The following is a 14,818-nucleotide window of genomic DNA, read 5'->3' on the forward strand; positions in this document are numbered from 1 at the left end:
GCCAGCTCGACAGCACTACACACTACACAGCTGACACGAGTACTGAAAGAAATCCAACTTCAGTAAGAGTAGGCAGGCGGAGGATTACCCGTCTCACGCAGAACAGTCTCTCTCTCTGTAACGCTCGCACGCAGCAGTCACAGCGAAAACAAATGGATTCCATGCAAGCTCTGCTCTTATATAGACTGCTTCCTATTTAAAAAAAAACAGCACAGCCATTGGACGAGCCCTCAGCATGATGTCACGAGACTGAGCTGATTGGACAAACGGAGATCAGCTCACTCAATCTGTGTCCTCCTCTTCTTTGAAAAATCGGCAGGCGCGCCGCGAAGACGAAAATGAAGAAATGAAGATTTTGTGCGTCTTCGTGTACGTTTTGTCGCCGCCTTCTTCGTTTCCTTGTTTTTTGTTTTGAACAATGAAAACGCACTATTCACGTTCGCCCGAATATGAATGCACAAGTCTAGTTATTATTATTGATTTATATATCGCCATCATACTCTGCAGGGGTGTACAATGTGTGTTATTATTATTGATTTATATATCGCCATCATACTCTGCAGCGCTGTACAATGTGTTATTATTATTTATATATCGCCATCATACTCCACAGCGCTGTACAATGTGTGTTATTATTTATATATCGCCGTCATACTCCGCAGCGCTGTACAATGTGTTATTATTATTTATATATCGCCGTCATACTCCTCAGCGCTGTACAATGTGTGTTATTATTATTTATATAGCACCATCATACTCCGCAGCGCTGTACAATGTGTTATTATTGATTTATATATCACCATCATACTCCGCAGCGCTGTACAATGTTATTATTATTATTATTTATATATCACCGTCATACTCCGCAGCGCTGTACAATGTGTTATTATTATTATTTATATAGCTCCATCATATTCCACAGCGCTGAATCCACATATCACATACATAACTTATTAACATCTGATAGATTTACAATATTAATTTTTAAGAAGACTTCCTCTTCACAAATCACATTGGAAGCACAATACGAGTGACCACTACAAGAAGCCACTTCACCAACATGGAACGGCCTTTTCTCTTTTTTTTCTCTCTTTGGAGATTCAGCTTTTTTCTTGAGGTTCTAATTCGGCACCTACGCTTGATTTGGCCCTATATAGAGTCAGGGCAAATGGTGCATGATCTATTTTCATGTACAAGTTGTATGAATGGGTCTTTTGTGTATGTTAAAGTATGTTTAGACGGCAAACTGAGGTGGAAAGGATTTGTTGGTAACTCAATTAAATGACACTTAGACTGATGTCTATTAATTGTCAAGGCTTGAACTCTCCACACAAAAGGGCGTTTTTATATGACACGATGAAGCGAGAACAAATCGATATATGTTTCTCACAAGAAACTCATTGGAAAAATTACATTACGAGTGTGATCGTGAAGGTCGATATGGGATATTAATATGCAAGGTGAACGACGTAAGTTATACTTTAATAAATATATATGCCCCAAATACGTCTACAGTCAAATTCCTAGATAAAGTTTTCGACCGGGTCCATGAAATGACAAAAGGTTTTCTTGTGATAGGAGGTGATATGAATTGCATTCAAGACGTCAAATTAGATAAAAGGATTAAGATATGGTTTATACCCCGATACAAAATTGAAATTTCTAGCTAAATCTTTCGCATTATGCCTTGCTCGCAATAATTTATATGATATTTGGAGAACAAATAATCCCTTTGTGAAAGATTTTACTTTTTACTCATCGGTTCACCAATCCTATTCCAGAATTGATAAATTTTTTACAGATAGCAAATCAATAGAATAGAAGCATGGTCGGATCATGCTCCAATTATTATAGAAATTAAAAATAAAGACAAATTTAGAACAAGATCCAATTGGAGATTTAATGAATCTTTATTATGATCTCCAACATTTAAAGAATCTAATCTAGCTAAAGAGTTTATAGAAATGAACGATAACGGAGAAGTTTCCGACACAATCCTATGGTGCTCTTTCAAATGCACTATGCGAGGGTTTCTTATAAAACATGGAGCAGGGGTGAAGAAATTAAAGGGTTCAACCCTATCAGACCTCTGTATCAAATTAGCGAAACTTGAAGCTAGTAATAAACAAAATCCGTCGGTTTCGCTCTCTGGAGAGATTAGATCTATTCAATCTAAGATTAAAGAAAATTTAATTGAGAAGACTAATAGATGCTTATTAAGACTTAAACAAGACTGGCATTACAGCAGCAATAGAGCTAGTAAGAATTTGACAAATAAAATAGAAAATCGAACGAATAGAAACAGAATAAACAAAATTGTGTTTAGTAGTAAAATTTATTCAACTCCAAAACAAATCGGAGAAGCTTTTAGGTCATATTACACTTCACTGTATAATTTACCAGATACAACCAAAAACAACTCAGATAAATTCTTTTCTGGATGGGTTGAATTTACCTAAACTCTCTGTAACGAAATTGACAAGATTAAATTCTCCTATTCAACTCTCAGAAATAAGGAATACGATACGCAATTTACCTAAATCCAAAGCTCCGGGCCCAGATGGGTTTTCCGCCCCTTTTTACCAGCTCCTGGACCAAGTTATTTCCCCACTTCTGTTAAGAATGTTTATAGAGATACCAATAAAGAAAACATTTCCAAGCAAAATGTTACAGGCTACGATAACCCCCATCCCCAAACCAGGTAAAGATTTAACTAAAGTTACAAACTATCGCCCCATTTCACTAATAAATTTAGACATTAAAATCTTCTCTAAAAGCTTAGCCGAGAGATTAAACGATGTAATGCGGGAATTAATACACCCAGACCCAACGGGATTCCTTAAGGGGAGGAATGGGGAAGATAATACGCGTAGAATTTTAAACCTTATCTACGAATTACAAAATACCAAATCATCCGCCACTTTAATAGCTTTAGACGCTGAAAAGGCCTTCGATATATCAGGAGCTAACTCAGACTCCAATATTTTCAATATTAACAATGGTACGAGACAAGGATGCCCACTAGCTCCTCTGCTTTATATTCTCTCGATTGAACCTTTGGCAGTAATAATTCGCCAATCCATAAAAATTAAAGGAGTAATAACAGGTCCACTGGAACACAAGATTGCATTATATGCGGATGATATTCTCCTTATTCTTACCTCCCCAGAGTCTTCAATTCCGGAAGCGATAGAACGTATAAAGGAATATGGTCTATATTCTAATTATAAACTAAATATAGACAAGACACAAATTATCAACTTCAATATGGAAATACCTCAATTACAAAACTTAAAAAATAAGATAGCATTCTTTGGAACGCAAACTTATATTAATTATCTAGGAATTAAAATTTATAACAATCTTCCTGACTTAATAAAAAACAACTATATTAGTCTTCTTGAAGATTTGAAAATCCATTTATTGGCTTGGCAAAGACTAGAAATTTCATGGCTTGGAAGACTAAATATATTAAAATCATAAGTCATACCTAGATTAATTTATTTGTTTAGAACTATCCCACTCTTAGTGCCTATAAAAATTTTAAATCAATTTGAAAAAATGTTTTTTTTCATTTGTTTGGTTAAATAAAAAGCCAAGAATATCACGTTCCATAGAATTTGTTTTTTTCTTCTGTAGAGCACATGTATTACAAAATTTGCATCTACCACATCTGAAAAAACCAGAGGGTTTATATGGTAAAAAAGATTCGTCTCTGGTAGGATTTTCTTTTGGAAGAGCACTGGGAGCTAAAATGGTTTTCAAATTATGTAGTTTCTTATAAATTATTTTTGTTTTTTGTGGGAGGTGGTCTTGGAGTATGACATCACCCTGAAGTATAGGCCAACACTTATTTATTGCTTTTTTTTATATGGTACGCTTTGTCATTAAACAAAAAAAAGCAAAATTAAAATCCTCATTTCTTTTTTGTCTCTTATTTCCGTTTAAAAAATCATCTCTTTTTTTGTTCTTAATTTCCCGAAAGCTATTTGTTAAAAGATTTTCGGGATAATGTCTTTCCTTAAACTTACTTATAAGGTGTTCACTTTGCGAATACGGGCTAACTGACCCTTAGGGATATTATTCAGCCATTGTGAATGATGGCGACTGGAGTAATGTATAAACCCGTCCGCATCTGTAGGTTTAAAATACGTTTTCGTATTGATTTTTTCATTGTCCCCCTTAAAGTTAGATCCAGAAAATCGATAGAATAGGGATCAGTATTCGAAGTGAATTTCAAATTGTAAGTATTGTGGTTTAAATAAGAGATGAAAGCATTCAGTTCTTCCATAGAACCTTGCCAAATAATAAGAACGTCGTCTATATAGCGTTTCCAGAGAACCAGATTTGCACCAAAAGGATTATTTGACCAGATGTAACAAAAAATAATTATGTGTTAGGATAAATTGAATGCATCCCAGAATGAATTGGTTCTGTAGTTCATCCATCTTTTCATCAGTAGATGATGTTTTCGAGATGGATTCTAATTGTTGTGAAAATACGGAAATAATAAAAAATATAAATAAAAAAAAAAAAGGTGAGTTCCACTGGGGTCCTGACAGAGCGTCTCCCACCTTCTCTGCCGAACACTTCTGCCTCCATGTCTTCTTGTTCTCCTCTCTCCTCTTTTCTTCCTTCTTTCTTCATCCTCATCAAAACTGACTTAACTTCCTGTCAAACTTCTGCCAAAATGGCGGAGCATCACTTCCTCTACTCCCTCCCCATCCTCCAATCATGGGAGAGAAGATCACCAGATGTTCCATCATTTTGGTGGAAGTTCGCCGGGAAGTTATGTCAGCTATCATAGAGCAAGATGACGAAGCTTCTAGTGACAACCTCTCCCCAATTCTTTAATCAGGAGATGGGACGTCCTCCTCGGCCCTGGCCGTCCAATAGATTCATATGAATTGATGAAATTGGAAAATGTTAAATTTGCAATCTTTAGAAATCCAAACTCTATGACATCCGGTATTCTAAAACTATAGCCACGATTACAGGAGTCATTACGGTATTTTCAGGTTACATGGAAACGGTGGCTCAATTACAGCAGATCCGTCACTTTTTACAGACCCGTACACTATAGGAACCAACAAAACCGTATTTACAGAATTAACACAGAAATCATATATATATTCACCATGGAAACAGACATCTGAAATCATGAGCTCTATTATTTCTCCCCATTTAAGAAATATTCCAGCCAAACCAAGGATGACCTTCTCCTTTATTCATCATCTACTTGTGCAGAGGTCCTGTATGATGTCATACCCCGGTGCTCTGTATTACTTCACACCCAAACAATACTATTGGAGGTCTGCGCAGACCTTGGTAGTGAATCTGGTCTGGTGTGAAAGGAGATTTCTAATCTCCCCAACGAGCCAATTGGGAGCCGTAGAGCCCCCAGTAAGCCCAGTCACCCAGTAGGGCGAGTGGAGCAGCCCAGGAGCCGGCGCGCCCCAGATCTGCAGCTTGCTCCTTTTAAGCACGAGGAAAGAACGGAAAATTTCCCCTCCCCCACCTGTTTTCACAGAGGTTATTTTTTTCCAGCCATATATTCTGCCATTACTGTCACCTTTAAAAAAAGCCAATTATTTGTCTGTCTGTCAATTACACAAATCCATTTATCAGCACTAAGAGTAACAAACGAAAATAACGCTGCTTCCCGGCGGGCGCGCGAATACATTAAATAGAATAGGATACCTCAAGTCAACACCTTCCATTCATCTGCATTTAACTGCAACTGAACAAGAGACCTCTGAGGCCCCAAAACATTCTGCGACTCTACATCTTTCTCTACGTCGATGCAATAAACGTTATCGCTGACGGCCGGAGACTTCATGTTCTCTCGGACCTGCGCAGCTGCATCAGTTCTCTTTATCATGCTGTGGCCCTAACGGTTAGCCTGAGCAGATAAACCCATTAGAGGGAGAATTTGTTTTGCCCCAAAAAGGCAAATAATTCAGATTACCCCATTCAGTCAGATTACCCCATTCAGATTACCCCATTCAGTCAGATTACCCCAGTCAATCAGATTACCCCATTCAGATTACCCCATTCAGTCAGATTAACCCATTCAGTCAGATTAACCCATTCAGTCAGATTACCCCATTCAGATTACCCCATTCAGTCAGATTAACCCATTCAGTCAGATTAACCCATTCAGTCAGATTAACCCATTCAGTCAGATTACCCCAATCAGTCAGATTACCCCAATCAGTCAGATTACCCCATTCAGTCAGATTACCCCATTCAGATTACCCCATTCAGTCAGATTACCCCATTCAATCAGATTACCCCAGTCAGTCAGATTACCCCAATCAGTCAGATTACCCCATTCAGTCAGATTACCCCATTCAGTCAGATTACCCCATTCGATCAGATTACCCCATTCAGTCAGATTACCCCAGTCAGACTACCCCAGTCAATCAGATTACCCCATTCCAGATATAGCTATAGATAAATAGTCCGTGTTCAGAGACGCTCCATTTCATCCAACGGAAATTCTGCTAAAACCCGACATTGTTGGAAACGAGATATTCAGCGTGATGCCCATCTACGCGCAACCCCATACCTCGCGCTCCCTTCATTCTGTGACCCCCCAACCGGCCCGCTCTGCCCTCGCCCGCTGCCGCCTGATTGAGAGCCCCAGACGGCTGCCTTGGCCGCCGGGTAATCAGAGCGGCCCTGATACAGCATAATGCATATCTCCATTTACAATCATGCGCTGTGTGACAGAATGCATTTCCATTTTTAAATATCATCATAAATCAAAGAAAACAGGATATTTAGCCAGATTTTACATAATTTAGTTATTTAGCATCTAAACAGGATTTCTCTTTATTTCTTTCAAGTGATTTTAGGAATGACAGTTTGAGATTTCATCATCAGTTTTTTTTATGAAATTTAGGATTGTTTTTTCTGAAGATTTTCTCCATATTGTCAGTTTTCTTCTTTTGTGATTAATTTGTCTGAATTAATAATTAATAACAGTTTTAATAAACAGCGGATATCAGCGGTTACCCAACCTACGCGGTGTTTGTGCTTCTGGTGAAATACATAAAATAATAAATAGCAAAGGATCACCGGAGCTGCTTATAAAGCGGACTCCACTCTGTAGGCAGCAACAATGAATATACAAGAAGGCACTCAGTGAGAGAGACGGGGGACACAGAGGAGTGAGTGGGTACTCACCGGATACAAATGTATCACCCTCAATCATAAATGAGGAGAAAGTAGCAACATCAGCCAGGATAACAGTCAAAGCTGTTCTTTTTTTATTTCTGGAAATACCGACCGTTTTCGGGTGAACAAACGCCCTTATCAAGGTGAAACATGAATGTGTAAATACATCAAATAATAAATGAAAACTAATAATAAACTGAAATCTGTGCGTGAAACGCAATTCTCGGTTATTCATGGTCACTGTTGGCAAACCAGCAGCACAGCAGCCTCAGTGTTCCGTGACATCATCAGTCTCTGTGACATCATAGGTCTCTGTGACATCATAGGTCTCTGTGACATCATAGATCTCTGTGACATCATCGGTGTGAGCCTATAAAGCTGCAAGCCGCTCCTCTTTCCCTTTAGTGCAGTTGGGCGCTCGACACTTAAGGTGCTATTCCATAGCGAACTTAAAGTGTTGCTACCAACTATTTCAAACCATTATGGAGGAGAAAAGCGAAGTAAGCGCTGTGGAGGATTGCTGCCTCCTTTCTGGACTTCGGTGGAGTTTAAAGAGATGCTGCCCCAAAAAACTGAGAACATTCTGCAAACGAGTAAGAAAAGCTTTCAGACACGCTGTAAGGCGGCCGAGGAGGAGAGATGACAGCACGGAGCACTTGGCCAGTAGAGTCATACTCAAAAGAAAGAGAGAGAGTAGCAGTTCAGAGGAAGAAAGATGTAGAGGAAGGAAGAGGAGAAGAGTAACTGCTAATGACAGAGATGATGGCAGCCAGGATCTGGGGCAGCAGGGGGAACAAAAAAGACCTGAACACCGGAAGCAACGCAAGCTGATGAAGGGAAAGGTTCCCATCAAAAGACGCAGGAGTCAGGAGGAGAGTATCGTTCCTGCTAAAAGATTTCGCATCCTTCTCCCCGTGTCAGAATCCGGCTTCACCTTCCATTCCGTGCTGGGACAAGGAGCCTTTGGAAAGGCCGTGTTGGCTTCCGTCCCTGCCAGGGACTCCCCGGTAGCGGTTAAGGTCATCAGCAAGAACGCCATGAGACCTGAGAGCATTATGAAGGAGAGGAGAAGAGTAACTGCTAATAACAAAGATGATGGCAGCCAGGATCTGGGGCAGCAGGGGGAACAAAAAGGACATCAACACCTGAAGCAATGCATGCTGATGAAGGGAATGGTCCCCATCAAAAGACAGAGGAGTCAGCAGGAGAGTATCGTCCCTGCCAAAAGATTTAGGAGTCTTCTCCCCATGTCAATCTTTGACTTCACCTTCCATTCCGTGCTGGGAAAAGGAGCCTTTGGAAAGGTCGTGTTGGCTTCTGTCCCTGCCAGGGACTCCCCGGTAGCGCTTAAGGTCATCAGCAAGAATGCCATGAGACCCGAGAGCATTATGAAGGAGAGGAGGACCCTGGAGGTGGCTCGGAACAGCCCATTCCTGTGCCATGGATACGCAGCCTTCCAAACACAGACCTGCGCAGTCCTTGTCATGGAGTATATGGCTGGAGGGAGCTTTGAGTTCTATCTGAAGATTTACCGCTCCTTCACTCAGTCCGCAGCTGCCTTTTATTCAGCGGAAATCGTGTGCGGCGTCCAGTTCCTCCACTCTCGGGGAATAATACATCGCGACCTGAAGGCGGACAACGTCTTGTTTGATGCAGAAGGCCATGCAAAGATCTGCGATTTTGGAATTGTTGCAGAAAATGTTTTCGGGACTGCAGAGGTCACAGAACCTTGCGGCACATTTATGTACATGGCCCCAGAAGTACATCTCAAGAAAGCATATGGCGTTGCCGTGGACTGGTGGTCCTTCGGGGTGTTGCTTAACCGCATGCTGACCGAAGATTACCCTTTCTTTGCCGGCAAATGCAGGGAGGCTCGCTTCAGAGATATCGTGCATGGCAGCCCCCGGCTTAGCAAGAACCTGAGCAGGAAAGCACGTGACATCTTGAAGCAACTCTTGGAGAAAGATCCTGAGCGTCGCCTCGGACTGAAAGGAGATATCAGACGGCATCCGTTCTTTCGAAAGATCAAGTGGGACGACATCGAGAGCCGACGTGCGACCCCCCCGTACCGGCCGACAGTAAGATTAGATCTCCACCGGAATAAACGCTGCATGTATCCATCGGTTCTGCGGATCCCAGAGAACTTTTCCTCTTCATCCGATAGAAAGGAACTGTCTGGCTTTTCCTCTTCATCCGATAGAAAGGAACTGTCTGGCTTTACCTTTGTAACCCCAGACTGGATGAATTGAAGGATGGACTGAGCCCCGGCCAAGTGACTCCCGATCTCTCGTTTCCAATGACAATCACAATAAATGAAGGAAACAAAACACACTTTTGGTTTTTTGTCTCTTCAATTCTATTGAACTCTGGATGCCGTTTTCACCGGGAGCTGTGAGTGGGTGTGACCTCACAATACAGTTTCTGCCCTTGTGACATCATACACCGTGACACGTTTCATACACTCTGAAATATGGAGACAAGAATGTCCCAAATAAAACTAAATGTCACAAATCTACTTTCTGTACCTCCCAATTAACACAATCCGGGTGACACTGTACACAACAATCGCACCTTTTCCAGTAATAATAATATTTTATTTAATTATTAGTGACTAGTAAATTGTAGGCTTTTAAAATGACATCAGTGTGGGATATGATTAATGACCCTGCTCTCAAGTACTAATCTATCACATTATTCTGGGCAGCACAAACCTCCATTGCATCTCCCACATGGCTTTGCAAGGTGGGTTATTCGGTAAGGTGGGACCGGCCCTCCCCGCATCTCTCCACATCCCTCAGCACAGGTGTCCCCATTAATCCCTGAAATGTTGGCGGGTGTGAATTATTGGAATCCGTGGGATGTTTGGGCATTAGGCTCACCCTTTAGTCACATAAAGAAGGTGCTTTAGTTTGGGTCCCAAACTGGATTAAGATGCCAGCGAGTCCTGTGCACCGTTTCAAATGGGCTCTATTATGCCAGAGTCCTCGGCTCTCCATCAGCTTTGAGAGCGATCTCTTCCCCTGCAGTTGCCCCTTTCCTTAATATATAACCCCCTCCACCTTACCTCAGCCCCAACTCCATCTTGGTGCAGCCGCGTCCATTTTCCGTGGCCTCCTGGATGAGATGCGTGTTTCTAAGGTAAATGCTTTATAGAAACTTGATTGTCCCTTTATGTGGCTTTTGCCCCGAAATGTTTGCTGCCAATTGGAAACACGTGGCTTTCTCTTGATAGCCGAGCGCACACATTCACACCCGCTTCTCCCGCCTGCCGCTAAATACTAAAGTGAAAAGACTGAAACGCGCTGCAAACATAGAGGGTTATTTATGAAATGTGACGCAGCGTCAGCAACCAATGAAATATTCCTCCTGGCTGGACCGTTGCACTGGTTGCTATAGCGATAAGAGCCGTTTCCAAGCTCTGCGCCAGAATCGATGTATAATCCATAAACAGCATCGTTTGTTACTCCAGTTGCTTTGGGAAAGGTTGGCGCCGCGTACAAAGTTCCATTTCATTTCTGAATGTATGATTTCAATAATTTCTTCATTCCTTTATTATTTAATACTGGAACGTATTGAAGCGCTGACTCCTGATACAGCATATACAGCGCTATACTGCCCCAGCGGTAACTTTTAACTCTACGGGGTCAGGGGGAAGGCAACAACAAGCAGCCCTATGAAGCTCATACGTTGTGTCCAGCACTGAATGTCCTGCCCAACATCAAACCCCTACACAATTCACCTCGCTGCTGTGAGCTAAAGGTAAAAGTCTCTAATGAGACAAAGAGGGGTATTCTCTAAACCCCTACACATTTATTAGCCCTAAATAGGGACCACATGGGGTGGGCGGCACCCTATTTAGGGCTAATAAATGTGTAGGGGTTTAGAGAATACCCCTCTTTGTCTCATTAGAGACTTTTACCTTTAGCTCACAGCAGCGAGGTGAATTGTTTAGTGTAGGACTCTAAGAGGTTTGGCGTGATGTGAATGGCCATTGGAGTGAAACTAAAAACCTCCATTTGTCTAAATAAGCACAGGTGTTTGGGAGAGTGCGCAGGTAACTATTTTGCCGCCCAAGAATGATGGGAGTTTGAGCGCAGGGCTTTCTTCTGTGTGTTTGTGTTTCAACATCAAACCACCAAGCTTCAGGAGCCCAAGGGTCAGTACATGAGCACAGCTCAGAAGGGCATTGGGAACAACACCAGAGGCTCCGAGCACCATAGAAAGAGAAGTCACCCAAGACTCAAGGTCTTCACAGACCAGCCTGAGCACAGCCTGGATTTACTCATACCTGGGAACTCTCCGGTTTGACCCAGAGAACTCGGGAAGAAGCACCGCTTAATCAAATGAAGAGCAGGGGCATAACTAGAAACCACAGAGTGCTTGTGCAAAAATTGCCCCAGAGCCCATCAACTTCAATAGCTCGTCTGTGCCATCATTGCCCCCAAACAACTTGCCTGTGCCTTCTTTGCCCCCCTTCCAACATACAACATATGTAAACACATAAATAACACACACTTTTACTCATAATCACTAACACACACTCCACTTACGGAGCCCTGAGAGGTGCCGCTTCTTTAGTTCTCTGGTGCAACACCCAGGTTACAGGAGCAGGGTCCTAACGCAAACCACTCCCCGCACATTTCGGGGAGTGTAAGCTCCGGGTAGCCTGTCATGATCCTACCCAGGCTGCGGAGCTGCATATCTGTCTTGTTTCAGTTTCCTTCTTTTACTTCGATCCATTCCTGGATTTCCTGTTGCTCTGTTCTGATCTTCCATTCCTTGCTTCTGCTTCAGCTCTTTGCTTCAGCTCTGTTTCCTTTATAAGGTGCGCCCCACCTGTGTGTTCTGTTTGTCTCAGTCTGCAGTCTAAGGTATGTCTCAGTGCTATGTGTTTGGTTTACATGTTTGATTTGTTTCGTACCTCTGTCAGCAGGGATTAGCGTTAGGACCCACCGTCATTGGAGTACTTTGGCGTAGTGGTGGGCTAAGCATACTATGGCCATAAGATGTGACGGAATCTCCAATTGTTATCTCATAGTTCTAGGCTAGTTCCTGTATCCATGTGCGTCTGTCTCTTATGTTTCTTGCCTGGTCTCCCTATCCCTTGCTTGTTATGTTTCAGCCATATTCTCTGCTTAGCTTCCACACTCCCAGCCTGCAGCATCCCGCACATGAGTCTTGTGCTATGTCTCATGCCTGTTCCAGGGTGCCTGCAGGAATTACCTTCATTCTGGTTTATATCCGCTGCGATATTAGGGCGCTGGTATCTGGCTGCACAACCCTAGATGCTCAACTCCTGGGTGAGTGCCGTTTGTCCTGCACCAGGCCCTGTCCTGAGACTCCGCTACTGCATACTGAACTCCTGAACTCCATCTTCGGGTGCGCTGGGTCATTACAGTCGTCCGTATGGACCCAGTTCCCTGACATAGCCAGAGCCCACAAGCTCCCAGGTATGGGTATAAATCACTGGCTTTATGGGTTTGGCACATATTATGATGCAACCTATAGATTGAATCAGATTGCATAAACATCTGAGGTTCACCAAAATGTGTTCATGATATCCAAAATTTACACAACAGCACCCAACCTGTGAACTTTTCCCAATCCACACAGCAACAACGCGTCGAGCGGCAAGAATTGGAGGATAACAAAATAAATCTCACCATACTACTCTGTTGTAATAGTACTAATAACAACGATGTATCCAGTGTGTCTGCTGCTCCTTTCCATGCAGGTGGGTGAGGGGTCTATATCAAGGTCTGAGCTGCCCGCAGTATTATGCTCCAACTCCAGATTAAACACACTGACAGAGGAGATGGCCGAATGGCTTTTACCCGTCATCAATGTCTAGGTTTCGTTTTTTCTCTCCCCTCTCTCTCTCCAGGGAAGCGCGCATGTCTCGGGGAGCCCTTGGCTCGGCTGGAGCTCTTCCTTTTCTTCCCCGCTCTGCTCCAGAGATTCACCTTCCGCCTGCCCCCGGGTTCTGAGACCCAAGACTGGAAATCTCTGAAAAGCCAAAAAGCAGCGCTCATTGGACCTCCCCCCTGACCGGTGGACTCAAAATGACTGTGTCCTTGTACATAGGCGTCCCACTTATCAGAGACTGGCAGCACCCAAAGATGTCAGCTTAATAATCACAAAGGCATCAGCACAATTACATCTGTGCTAGTGTGTGTCTCTGTGCATGTGTGTTAGTGTCCAGGTGTGTGTTAGTGTGAATGTCTGTGTGCGTGTATGTTAGCGTGGATATTTTAGTTTGTGTCTGTGTGCATATGAGTAAGTGTGTCTGGTTGCGTTAGTGTGTGTGTTTGGGAGTGTTAGTATCTTGTTGTGTTAGTGTGTGCAATCTCGGTGGATGTTTGTGGCTCTCTGCGTTCCAGCGTCTGTCCGGTTATCTTTGTATCTCAGCCCAATAGAACTCCCCCTTTCTCTGGTACCAGAATACATGGGATTAGCTTGATGATAGACTGGATGGAAGCTGCTGAATTGTAGCTCCGACAGCCTGGAGTTATGGAGATTTCTCACATTTTGTATCAATAACAAGGGCTTCTTTTTTGGGGTTCGGTAATGCTCTGATTTCTAGATTGATCTGTTTCCCAAAAAGAAAACCAGGGATGGGGGGGGGGCACTTGGCCCATGGGCTGCTGTTTGCACAGCCAGGCTAGGTTGACCACTTCTTTCTTTGGTGTAAAGTCCTTCCCAGAAGCCGCGTGTGCACAGGTCACGGTTATATATAAACACGGGATAACAATTACCTTTCAAAAGCCTGTCTGCCCCGGGAGAGCGCAGCACACAGCGGTCACTCCGAGCCGTACGGGATACGCAGGTAAAGAGCTACATCACACAGCCAATGTATGGATCAGGGAGAGTGCAAAATCCCCGGGGTGTATGGATCAGAGAGAACGCAAAATCCCGAGGGGGTATATGGATCAGGGAGAACGCAAAATCCCGGGGGGGTATATGGATCAGGGAGAGTGTGAAATCCCCGGGGTGTATGGATCAGAGAGAACGCAAAATCCAGAGGGGGTATATGGATCAGGGAGCGTGTGAAATCCCCGGGGTGTATGGATCAGAGAGAGTGCAAAATCCCCGGGGGGTATATGGATCAGGGAGAGCGTGAAGTCACCTGGGATGTATGGATCGGGGGGGGGGGATATGGATCAGGGAAAGTATGAAATCCCGGGGGGGGGGGGGGATATGGATAAGGGAGAGGTTATAATGCCCCATGGGTGATAAATGTTATGACATTTAACCTTTTAAAGAAATGAAGGGCTTCCCCAGGCAATGAAAGGGTTATTTCCCTTGGACTTGGTGTTTATCTGACTTTTGGACTGAAGTCTTTGATACGGACCTGGCAGAGATTCATAATTTTTGGATGAAAGGGAGACAGGGATAGCAGCCTCAGAGTGCCTGCCAAGTGTCCCTGCTTAGTCTAGACAGTCTATCTCTCTCCTCTCCTGGGTATAAGAGCTCCGTTACGTTATAAGGGTATCACAGGGTTCTACAGCCCTAAAAGCCCCAATAATGTGTATAGAAAAAACAGGAACAGCTTTATAAATAAAACGTGGTAAATAAACCCATTATTCTTCTTCTAAATGCCCCACCCAGTTACAGAAATGGCCACACCCAGTCACAC

The sequence above is a fragment of the Sceloporus occidentalis genome, unplaced genomic scaffold, assembly GCF_023333645.1.
Source record: "Sceloporus occidentalis isolate IW3139 unplaced genomic scaffold, rSceOcc1.0.p SCAF_561, whole genome shotgun sequence".
Lineage (NCBI taxonomy): Eukaryota > Metazoa > Chordata > Lepidosauria > Squamata > Phrynosomatidae > Sceloporus > Sceloporus occidentalis.